Source organism: Vicugna pacos, chromosome 35 (genome assembly GCF_048564905.1).
Source record: "Vicugna pacos chromosome 35, VicPac4, whole genome shotgun sequence".
Taxonomy (NCBI): domain Eukaryota; kingdom Metazoa; phylum Chordata; class Mammalia; order Artiodactyla; family Camelidae; genus Vicugna; species Vicugna pacos.
In genome coordinates this window covers 13,727,060-13,737,013 of record NC_133021.1, presented here as the reverse complement: position 1 = coordinate 13,737,013, position 9,954 = coordinate 13,727,060, and the positions used below count along the sequence as shown (strand labels likewise).

The window sequence follows — 9,954 nt, the reverse complement described above, 5'->3', positions numbered from 1 at the left end:
GGCCAGTCTGGGGTAAGCGGACGGACGGGGGGCCGGGGAGACATGCGACTGTGGGGAAGCAGCACCACGACAGGCGGAGCAGGAGCTGGGGGCCTCGAATTCCCTGGCTGGGGGACACCGCGGCGCGCGGGGGCGCAGAGCCTTGTCCCAGCCTCCCTCCGCTGCCACGGAAGGGGTCGCCTGGGCCCGCGCGCTCTTTGTCGGGGCGCGCGGCCCTCCCCATCCCCGCCGCCCGGCGTCGCCCCTCCTCCAGCCCCTCCCCCGCGGCCGGCGCAGCTGACGCAGCCCGGGAGGAATGCGCTTCCGGAGGGAGAGGGCGCGGCGGCGGCCTGAGGAGCGGGATCTCCGCGCCGAGGAGGCGGGGCCGTGGGGGTCGTTTCCTGCCGGGAGGCGGCCCCGCGCCGCCGAGTCTCCTCCCCCGCCCGTGAGAAGGAGGAGCCGCCGCCGCCGCCGCGCCCGAGCCCGGGAGGCCACGCCAGCCCTGGGGACAGGCCGAGCGGGAGCCGTGGAGCACAGGCCGAGCCGGGCGCGGGCCAGACGCCGCGGGAGAAGGTAGGCCCGGAGGGGCGGGCGGCGGGCTGGGCGCGCGGCCCGGCCGGGGCCTCGGGGGTGGGGTGGGGGCGTCGGGGCCGTGGCCGCGGGGCGGATTCCAGCCGTCCGGTTGGGGAGGAAGTCGGGCCGCGCCCGCTCCCGGCTTCGCTCCCGGACCCTCCGGGCAGGCCCGGGCGCGGAGACCGGGCGCTCAGAGGCCGGGGGCGCAGAGGCCGGGGGCGTGGGAGCGGGAGAGCGGAGGCCGGGGGCGCGGGGCTGGGGGCTAAGCCCTGGGACGTGGGGGCGCGGAGGCCGGGCGCGTCGGGGGCGGGGGCGCTCAGAGGCTGGGGGCGTGGGGGCGGGGGCGCTCAGAGACCGGGGGCTCAGAGGCTGGGGGCGTGGGGGCGGGGGCGCTCAGAGACTGGGGGCTCAAGAGGCTGGGGGCGTGGGGGCGGGGGCGCGGGGTTGAGGGCTCAGCCGGGACATGGGGGCGCAGGGGCCGGGGTTCAGAGGCCGGGGCCCGGGGCCCGCAGCCCGGACGCCAGCCGTGGGCGCGGCCTCGGGGGCCTCCGCGGGCCGGCGTCCGGGAAGCGGCCTCGGCCCGGGCTGCCCTCTGCGGGGTGGCGCGGGGTCGGTTTCTCATGGGGCCCCTCTCGCCTCATTCTGGGTATCCGCGCCGGCGGTGCCTCATTCCTGCCGTACCTTATGCTTCGTGGGTTGTATTTTTAAGATTGCCAGTGTTTAAACGCCGAAATAACTTATTTCATCAACGTGTGTGCTTGTAGTCAAAACCTAGCACTAGTTGGTATGATCACCAGTGAATCACACTCTTTTAGGTTCCTTTTCTTTGTCTGTAAAATGGGAACAATATTTCCCGTAATAAGTGTAATAATTATTACAGTAACGACAGTTAGGTCTGAGCTTAGCTCTCCGCACTTGACCTGTGTTTTCTCATTTAATCCTGGAACCGATCCAGCGACGCGGGTGCTGTTTTTTCCCGGGGACGCTGAGGTGAGGACACTGAGGCACAGGAGTAGCTGATGTGGGGGGAACCCATGGGGTCTAGCAGCCCGCGCATAAGTACAGTCCGTGAAAATCACATGGAAAATGGAAAACACTTGGCTTAGAGTACATGATCATTCCTTCTATATATTTAAAAGGTTTTATAAAAAAATTTCAGCATGTGATGGATAACGTCATCAGTAAGGCTTCTTTGGGTCTGCGATCCACATAAATATTTAGGTGCGTAGAATTACTGGATTGTTTTTTGTTTTCATGGTTCAAAAATAACAGATGCTAAATGAATCTTGATTGGGCATTTTCAACTACATCCTACTACAGCGTTTTTAATAGGTTGTGTAGTAGACTGCTTTAGGAAGGGTTCAGGAGTCTCGGTTGCAAGTTACCTGCTCTAGGTTTGAGGGTGTCAAGGCCCATGGAGGACAGGGCTCACTGAAGAGTCCCCCTGTAACGCTGCTGAGGGATGTGGAAGGTAGGGGAGTATACATGTGTGGGTCGGGGGTGTGAACTCTCTGTGTTCTGCCCAGTTCTGCTGTGAACCTGAAACTGCTCTAAAAAATTAAGTCTATTAATTTAAAAAAAAGAGTCCCTGTAAATTTCATACTTGAACATAATCTTAGTTCGTTGATAGTAAGCGAGTGACCAAAGGTGATTAACTGATAAATAGAAAACACGTGAAACAAATCAGCATTGTGGTTACCGGCATTTGAAGAGAAAGCCATTTACTTAAACTAAAATTCAGTGTAAAATGGAAGATGTTATTAGAATGCTAGTTAAAAAGACGGGGGATGTGGTTAATGCTTTACTTCTGTAAATAGAAAGCAGACGAACTCTTAATCATCTGTACTGACTTCACAGACCTAAAATTTAAGTTTTTGTAACATTGGTTCTTTAAAAGAATGTTAAGTTCTTATATTAAAATTATTTTCTAATCCCCTCAACATTCTGCGTGTGGAGAGCACGGAATCAGCAGTATTGAAAATCACTGGATTTAAGGCTTCCTTCTCAACTTTGTGATCAGTACAAATAAAATCTGCCCCAAGTCAGCATCACTGAATGAATTTATAGTCCTATTTTAGTGTCAGTAAATTCCTAACTCTGGGAGGAACTCTGGGGACATCTGGGTCGCTTTATAAAATAGTGAAGATTAATCCATCAGTGGTTCTAGTTTTCATGGAATGCTTGCCACTTAGTATCTTTATTCTTTGGTTTCTTGCCAAATAAATTGTGGCTTACATCATTGGGGGTATTATAAGGGGTATTATAATAATATATCTGAAGAAAATCTGTATTTTAAAACGTTTTGTAAGTATGCTGGTTTGCTGTTAGCCACTCTGCTGGAGTGATGAGAGAAAATATCCAACTGGTAAAAAAAGTTTCAGAACTTTTGAGTTCTGAGACTTGACATTTCTTGTGACAAGCTGGATTTGTCTGGGGGGGTCCTGTGGACCGATTTCCCCACTTTGCATGGAAAGTTAGGATCTGTCAGGTTGTGAGTAGAATCCTAGGGGATTGTGTTGTGCAAACGTGTAGGTATCTCTTGCGCTGGCAGGTCTGTTCTGACTGATCGTACGTTGTGGGATTTCTGTGCTTCTGTATTGTTGCAGCGCTGGGAGTCTCAGGGTGGGGAGGATGCGCTGACTGGAATAAGGGACCCTGAAGTGGTAGCGGTACCTCCAGCTGTAGAAAACGGAAAATATATTACAGTTTATATCCAGGTTAAAGGAGGTGCGGTCCATAGAACCCCCAGAACATTAGCAGCCTTAGGATGTGTCAGGCGATGGGTGAGAAAATGTGGTCTCTCAGGAGCTGTGTGTAAAAGGGGCTCAGCTATGCTTTGTAAATTTCTCATTCTTTTAAAGGTGGCTAATATGAGGCTTTTACAGAGTTAAGTTCTATTTGTAAAATAATATAATGTGGGTTTTTAGAAGTCAACCCCCTTAAACTTTACTTTGGGTTTGTTGCTTTAGAAGGTAGGTTAACTATATTTAGCAGTATGCTAAAGCATGTGTAAAATATATTATCTCATTTTGAATTATGTGTGTATGTGAAAAACTGCTTCAAATATACATGTTCCATATATGTATAAACACACATGCACATGTAAACTTATTACAGGGCTCATCTCATACAGTCTCCAGGTTGCAGGGTCCTGGAGCCCTGGGATGGGTAAGATAACTCACTGGAGAGTAGGAAGGAAATATTAAACTTAATATTATAAATATATATTTTAATCTTATTACTTGAGGGTTTAAATTTTTATTATGATTTGTAATGTCTTAATACATTGCTGTAGAAGTGCATGCATTTTAGTTTATAAATACATATTTTGGGGTACATGTATTTTTTTTCTTTAATAATAAAAGTGAGTGATTAGAAAGCATTGGAGACCCTGGTAAGGGGATGACGTGGGTGGGGCTACAAGAACCGCGAATGTGGGATTCAGGGCTGATGAGTCTGAGGTAAGAGGAGAAAGGAGGTAAGAGGAGAAAGGAGCGAAGGGGCCCAGGTTCTGGCTAGGAGGTGGCCACAGTGGGTGGTGCTGGTGGGCTCAGGGTGGGAGGGGAGCTAAGCTCAGCCTGGACAGCCTGGTTGGGCTCTGGGGGGTGGGCTCTTAGCCTGTATGAGCTGGCTGGCGCCGGAGACTGCAGTTGAAAGGACCGCAGGAAGTGTGTGGAGTGAAAAGGGTGGGAGAGGCCAGGAGAAGGAATCCAGGAGAGCACCCCCTCCCCGTGTGTTTGCAGTTCCGATTCCTTCACATGACAGCTTGGTGAGTGACCTGGGTATCTTTGAGTTTTCCCTGTGATGAGTGTGCTTGGGGTGCAGAGCGATGCTTAGAGAAGTCATGTGAAGCAGTAAAGGGTTCTTTACTGGAGAGCCCTGGGTTCATGCAGGCTGTGCCCAGGTTTCTCTGTGACTTAGTTTGTGTGTCTGCACCATGGGTTTCCGGTTTCTTCTGTCCCTGGCGAGCTGCTGTGTGACCTGGCACCGCAGAAGACGGCGCTTCTTGCTCTCTGTCACCATCGGCACCCTGGGGGGGCGGTGCTGTGCCAGGTCACTGCTTTGAGAGAGCCTGCCAGTGCCCAGCAGCCACCTGTGCCACGGATGGCTTGGGTCAGGATGCAGCTCCGTCGTCCTTGCGTTTGAATCCACCTGTGCTGTGAGTGCGGGTCACAGGGCGGTGCGGTGCTGGGGCTGGTGTGGGCCGGAAGCTGCCTGGGGCCTTGCTGTCTAGTTGGGACAGGTTGGGTTCAGTCCAGGGAACCACAACAAATACCACAGAATGTTCTACACAGCATACCATCCCAGATAGCATTCTCCAGTAGATTTGGAGAAAAAGATCTGCATTGGCTTGAATGGGTTGGGAAGGCTTGTGGAGGAGCTTGGAACGGCGTGAGCAAAGGGCTGGATGGCAGGTGTGACATGACCAAAGGACAGCATGGTTATGGTTAGAAGGCTGGATCCAGTCTGGCTTCGCAAATGAATACTGTTTGTCTACTCTGATACACGATTGTACGTATATAAAATACATATGCATTTATGTTATACATATAAATAAGATGAAGGATGTACAAAGTGAAGGCCTGGACCCTGGCCTTCCAGCTCCGGTCTGGTGTGGTTCACAGCATGAACACAATTATAACAAACTTGAGGTAAAACAACACTGGATTACTGAGCATCACTGAAGGTCTGACGTTTACTGTGCTGGACACTCTTAGGATTATATTTGGGGACCACAGAGAAAGGAGTAGTTAATTCTTGTGGTTGAAGAGGTGAAGAGCCAGTGAAGGCCAAAAAAATGTAAAGAAGGTAAAGGAAAAATTAGTATTTAATTTTGTTCTAGGGAATACTGTTTCAGAGGAGTGATGAGGACAGTATTTATGTGAAAAATTTATTGGGAATATGCCATTTGAAGTTGAAGTCCTGTTTCAGTGTATAAATGTTTATGGAACGAATATGTACATAATTTAAGCTGTCTTACTCTATGAAATTAGGAATAGTGGTTTATTAGCTCTCCAGTATTTGATAGTTTATGCATGATTTGTATTATGATTTCATTGCTTCTCAAAAGGAGGTGCTGGTGGGTCATATTTGATTATTGGAGGTGGAGATTGTAGTTTGAAAAAGTGCATTTAGTATTGAGTTTATATTAGGAAAACACAATGGGGGAATGGTTTTGTGACTACTGAGGAAGTGTGGGTTTAAAAAGATTGAGAGCTGTCGTGTGGTCACTCAGGCTCTTGTGTTTAGAAGTCAGTGAATGAGTTGAAGAGCAAGAAAAAATTCAATAATCAAGTAAGTTGCCACCTATAAGTCACTTTAAAAATACTTGTTAAGAACTTGTATGTTCATGGTCATATTTTATCCTTGCAACTGTTCTAAGGTAGATAGTATTCCCAGCTTAGTGCTGAGTAAAATGAGAAATTGATTGATTTCTCCCTGTATTTAGTGAGGTTTTATAACATTTACTTTATACATATATATATTTAAAATATACTCAACACTGGGCAGAGAAAGATACGGTCAAAATTTATTAAATTTTGATCATCAAGTGAGAATTTTGGAGTGATCTACCTAACAAGTGGGTAAAATTAGACTATTTGGGAACATAACAGTTCTCCATATCTGAAATTGTGTGGAACAAAAACAAATTCTGCTTTCAAGTGCTTATTGAAATGGTTAATTAGGGATGGTTAACTTTTCTTGGAGCTCTTTTCAAAATAATCTTCATAAACTTGCTCCAAAGTGAAATTCTCAACCAAAATCGCTGCTAACTTACTCTTCTCTTGCCCTGACAGGGAAGGGCCAAGTCTATAGACATAGACTAGTATAAAGGAGGAACAGCTCACCAGGCTGGTTTGAAAAATACCAGGTGGTTGGTAATGTCTTATCTTTTGAATGGGAGGAGGAGGATCTGGGAAGAACTAAGTTCAGGCAACTTTTCACGCTTGTTTTGCGGCAGCCCTCAATATTATGACTTAATAGCTTTGTTTAAAGTGTTTGTTTTTTGCTTATATTTTAAGTCTCTCCTTTTGCAGCCTTTTAAGTTTATTTTGTGCCCCCTCACCTTTTTTTTTTTTTTTGAGGTTCATGCTTAATTCATTTTTTTTTCCATCCTCACAGAAAGGTTTTGGGAGGTGGTGGTGGTGGTACACCAGTTACCTGTTCATTGGCTCACCGTTGCCTGTTTCACGTTTCTTACTGCCTTGAAGTGTTTTGAATTCCGTGTGGTTTTTGTCAAACTTGCTCTTCTGTCACGTTGATTCTGTTCTGCATGGTCGTGAGTCTGTTCTGCATGGTCGTGAGTCGTAGAGAGGATTTCAACTTAAATTTCCTTCCTTAGCTCTAGTTTTCCCTCTAGTTTTGTGGTCTTACTGCTTTTGATTGCTGTAAGATCTATTTGATATGTTCCAAATTCCTTGAAGAGCATAATGGCTTCATTCTCCTTTCAGAAAAGATCCTTCACTTTTTGTGCTGTGGACATTTTCCCTAGTTGTTGGGTTCTGAGCTCTTGCTTTCCGCCACTTCCAGCTTCTTGATCTTTGAAGCTTTTTATTTGCCAGCCTGCAGCCTGTCTTTCCCCTCGCGCTCGGTATGGGTGATGACAGTTGATCTTCCATGTTCTCATTTTCTTGGAGACGGTGGGGAGAGTAGTCACTCGATGAGCTTTTGTCTGTTACTCTGTAATTTTACTCACATAACTAGCCCTGTTGTGAGCCGTTCTCTGATTTCAGATTGTTTGGTAGCCTGTGACTTTGGAGCAGCCCACCCTTTGTTGTTGGACTGACTAGCCTCAGGCTGATAGTCCTTGGGTAAGAAGGGGTCAGTAGGGAGTTTTAGGAAGTTGGGTAGTTCAGGCTGCTGTGGGAATTATTTCTGTGGGTGGAAAGGGGCTTCAGATGAGACTAGGTGCATCTTTGCCTTAGAGCACTCTGCCTCTTCTCTTTCCTGTTCCCTCTTTTGTGTCCCCCTTCATCCTTTCTGCTCTGTTTTTGTTAATCATTTATTCTGGTTTATTATTTGGGCTGTAAACACCTCCATGGTCACCACCACACTCTTTCCTGCCAGATGGGGGTTGGGGGGGTTGAATTGTCCTCTTCTTGTTGCTGCATTCACCCCCAGTGCTCACCCTCGAATTCGGTGGCCTTCACGTGGCAGGGCTTCAGAGTCCCTCCATTCACGCTGTCCCGTCTGGTTGCTCTGCAGGGAGAAGCAGGGTGAGCTGCCCCTGAACTCTAGGCTTGCTATGTGGCTCTGAATTCTTTTCCTGGACCACGTTGATTTGTACATATTAATCTATTACTGGATTATTTAGTTTTTCCCTTTTAAAAGCAGATGCAGATACAGAAAGTAATGATGGTACAGACTTGGGATGAATCCAACTTTATTATATTTCTAGGAGAGATTTATGATAAACCTCAGTGTAGTTACCTGAGTCTTTCCCACCGTTTAGGTGAACAGGTTTAAAATGTTAGGACATAAAAATGGAAGCAGACTCTCTCTGGAAGACGGTATTTGTTGAGAACCCTTAACGTTTCTTTTTAGAAACCTGCTCATACTGAAAACTTGGGCTTTTGAATCATGCCTGGGTTCACGTCCCAGCTTTGTCATGTGTCTGTCTGGCACGTGGTAGAGATGCAACAAATATTTGTTGACTTAATTAGTTGTGTTGAATAAAAATATGCTCTTGTGCAAAGCTTTTATAGAAAGAAATCTGTTTTGGATGACTTCTTTCGGTGCTATTCCCTTTTGGGCATAGTTGGCTTTTGATCACCTAATTTTAAAACTTGAAGTAGATGTAACTCACCACATTTTTTTCCCCTTTTCCACATTATTTTAAAAGCAATTTCTCTCTAAAGTGTAATTGTTTAATTTCTGCAAATATTAGTACATATACAGTGTCTAAAGATACTGTCTGGAAATGTAAACAGAAATGTCACACACTGTTAAAAACAGTAATAAATGATAAGTATGTATTTTAGCAGTTTAAATAGCTCATAAAACTGCATTTAACCTTGATGAATAAAGATGGGTTTACAGTGGAGATTGAAATAATTATGTGTAATTTTTGACAAGGGGAACAATTGCCCATATTTGGGGTTTTAAGCACTAAAATGAGATTGGGGGAGATGTTTAAGATTATTTATTGTTCAAGGAATGAATTATGACTCTCTAGATAAGATTACATATAGTAAGAAATAATGTCTGAAATGCTTTTGTAGGAACGGACTGTAGCTGTGGATGCACTCATGAAATTAAACAATTAAAATAACTTGTTTGGCCTCGATTCAGTGTGAAGGACTAAGAAATAAACTCAGAGAGCACTTTAAGTCCTTTCCACTTCTGTGCTCTGAGTCAGCTCTAACAGTAGAAGGATGTTCTTTTTTTTTTTTTTTTGTAAAACAGTGACTGAACAGGCCTTCAAAAAGTTGTAGTTTAATGGCGCACAAAGTCAGGTCACAGCTTCTGGTTTCAGATGATCTGGTATCATTTACACCTGTGCGATTTTGGAGATGTCATTTACTTTTTCTGTGGTTTGGTTTTCTCATCTATAAAACAAGATAATGTCATTCCGAGTGTCATAGAGTTACTTAGAGGAGCTAGATTGCTGTTACTGTTTTTATTATTACTGTCATTATTGTATTCATTTGAAAGTGTTGAAATGAAAGGGGCTAACCTTTTATTACAAATTACCTTAGATCAGCGAAACTCAGTTCCTGTGTTACCTTATCCAGCCTCTCAGTAAGCAGGTGCCCTTGTTTTAAGTGTCCTTAGTGGCTGCAGTCCCTTCGTGAATCCGACTGGGACACAGCCTCGGAGGCAACTTCCTACTAGAAGATGTCTTTTCAGGGCAGTTTCCTCCTTTCTGTCAGCCTCTCCGAGGCTTGCTCCCCGATGACAGAAGCCACCTCAAGTCACTCTTCCATGTTTCTGTGTGAGGTATGTTATCTTCCACCCTGACCCTTTTTTAAGGTGGTTTGTGCTACTAACATTCAGAAATGTTTTATCTAATGTAGCAAGGAAAACACAGGTTCTGCTGCTTTTATTATTTTACATACAAAGTGTTAGAAAGTAGGATAATCCTACTGAAATGTGGAACCTGGAATAATTATGCTTAGCATAATGATTAGTATCTAATTAATGTAATAATTACCACCTGATTAAACCTTATTATACAGTATAGTAAGGTTTTGATACTGTAGCAAAATATTTGAATGGTTATAAAAACCAGCACCATGGTTTACAGTTGTGTGGTTCTGACCCTCACACCTTCTCCATTTTTCCATGTCTTATGTTTCATCTAGAGCCAGTCCAGAGTCTTCTAGTTGTAATTATGATTGAGAAACAAACCATTCAAATGTAGTTAACTTCTCTATGCAGCCAGGGTGGTGCTGAGCTCCG

At 45.7% G+C, this 9,954-nt stretch overlaps 1 protein-coding gene across 1 annotated transcript in view; it reads left to right on the top strand.

Annotated features, from left to right (window-relative positions):
* Window positions 1-378: 378 nt before the first annotated feature.
* The window catches only part of ITGB1 (integrin subunit beta 1), a 37,594-nt gene continuing 28,018 nt past the window's right edge, over window positions 379-9,954 (top strand). The window contains exon 1 of the mRNA XM_072955468.1: window positions 379-552. The gene's annotated coding sequence lies outside the window, so the exon portion shown is untranslated. The remainder of the gene's footprint in view (window positions 553-9,954) is intronic.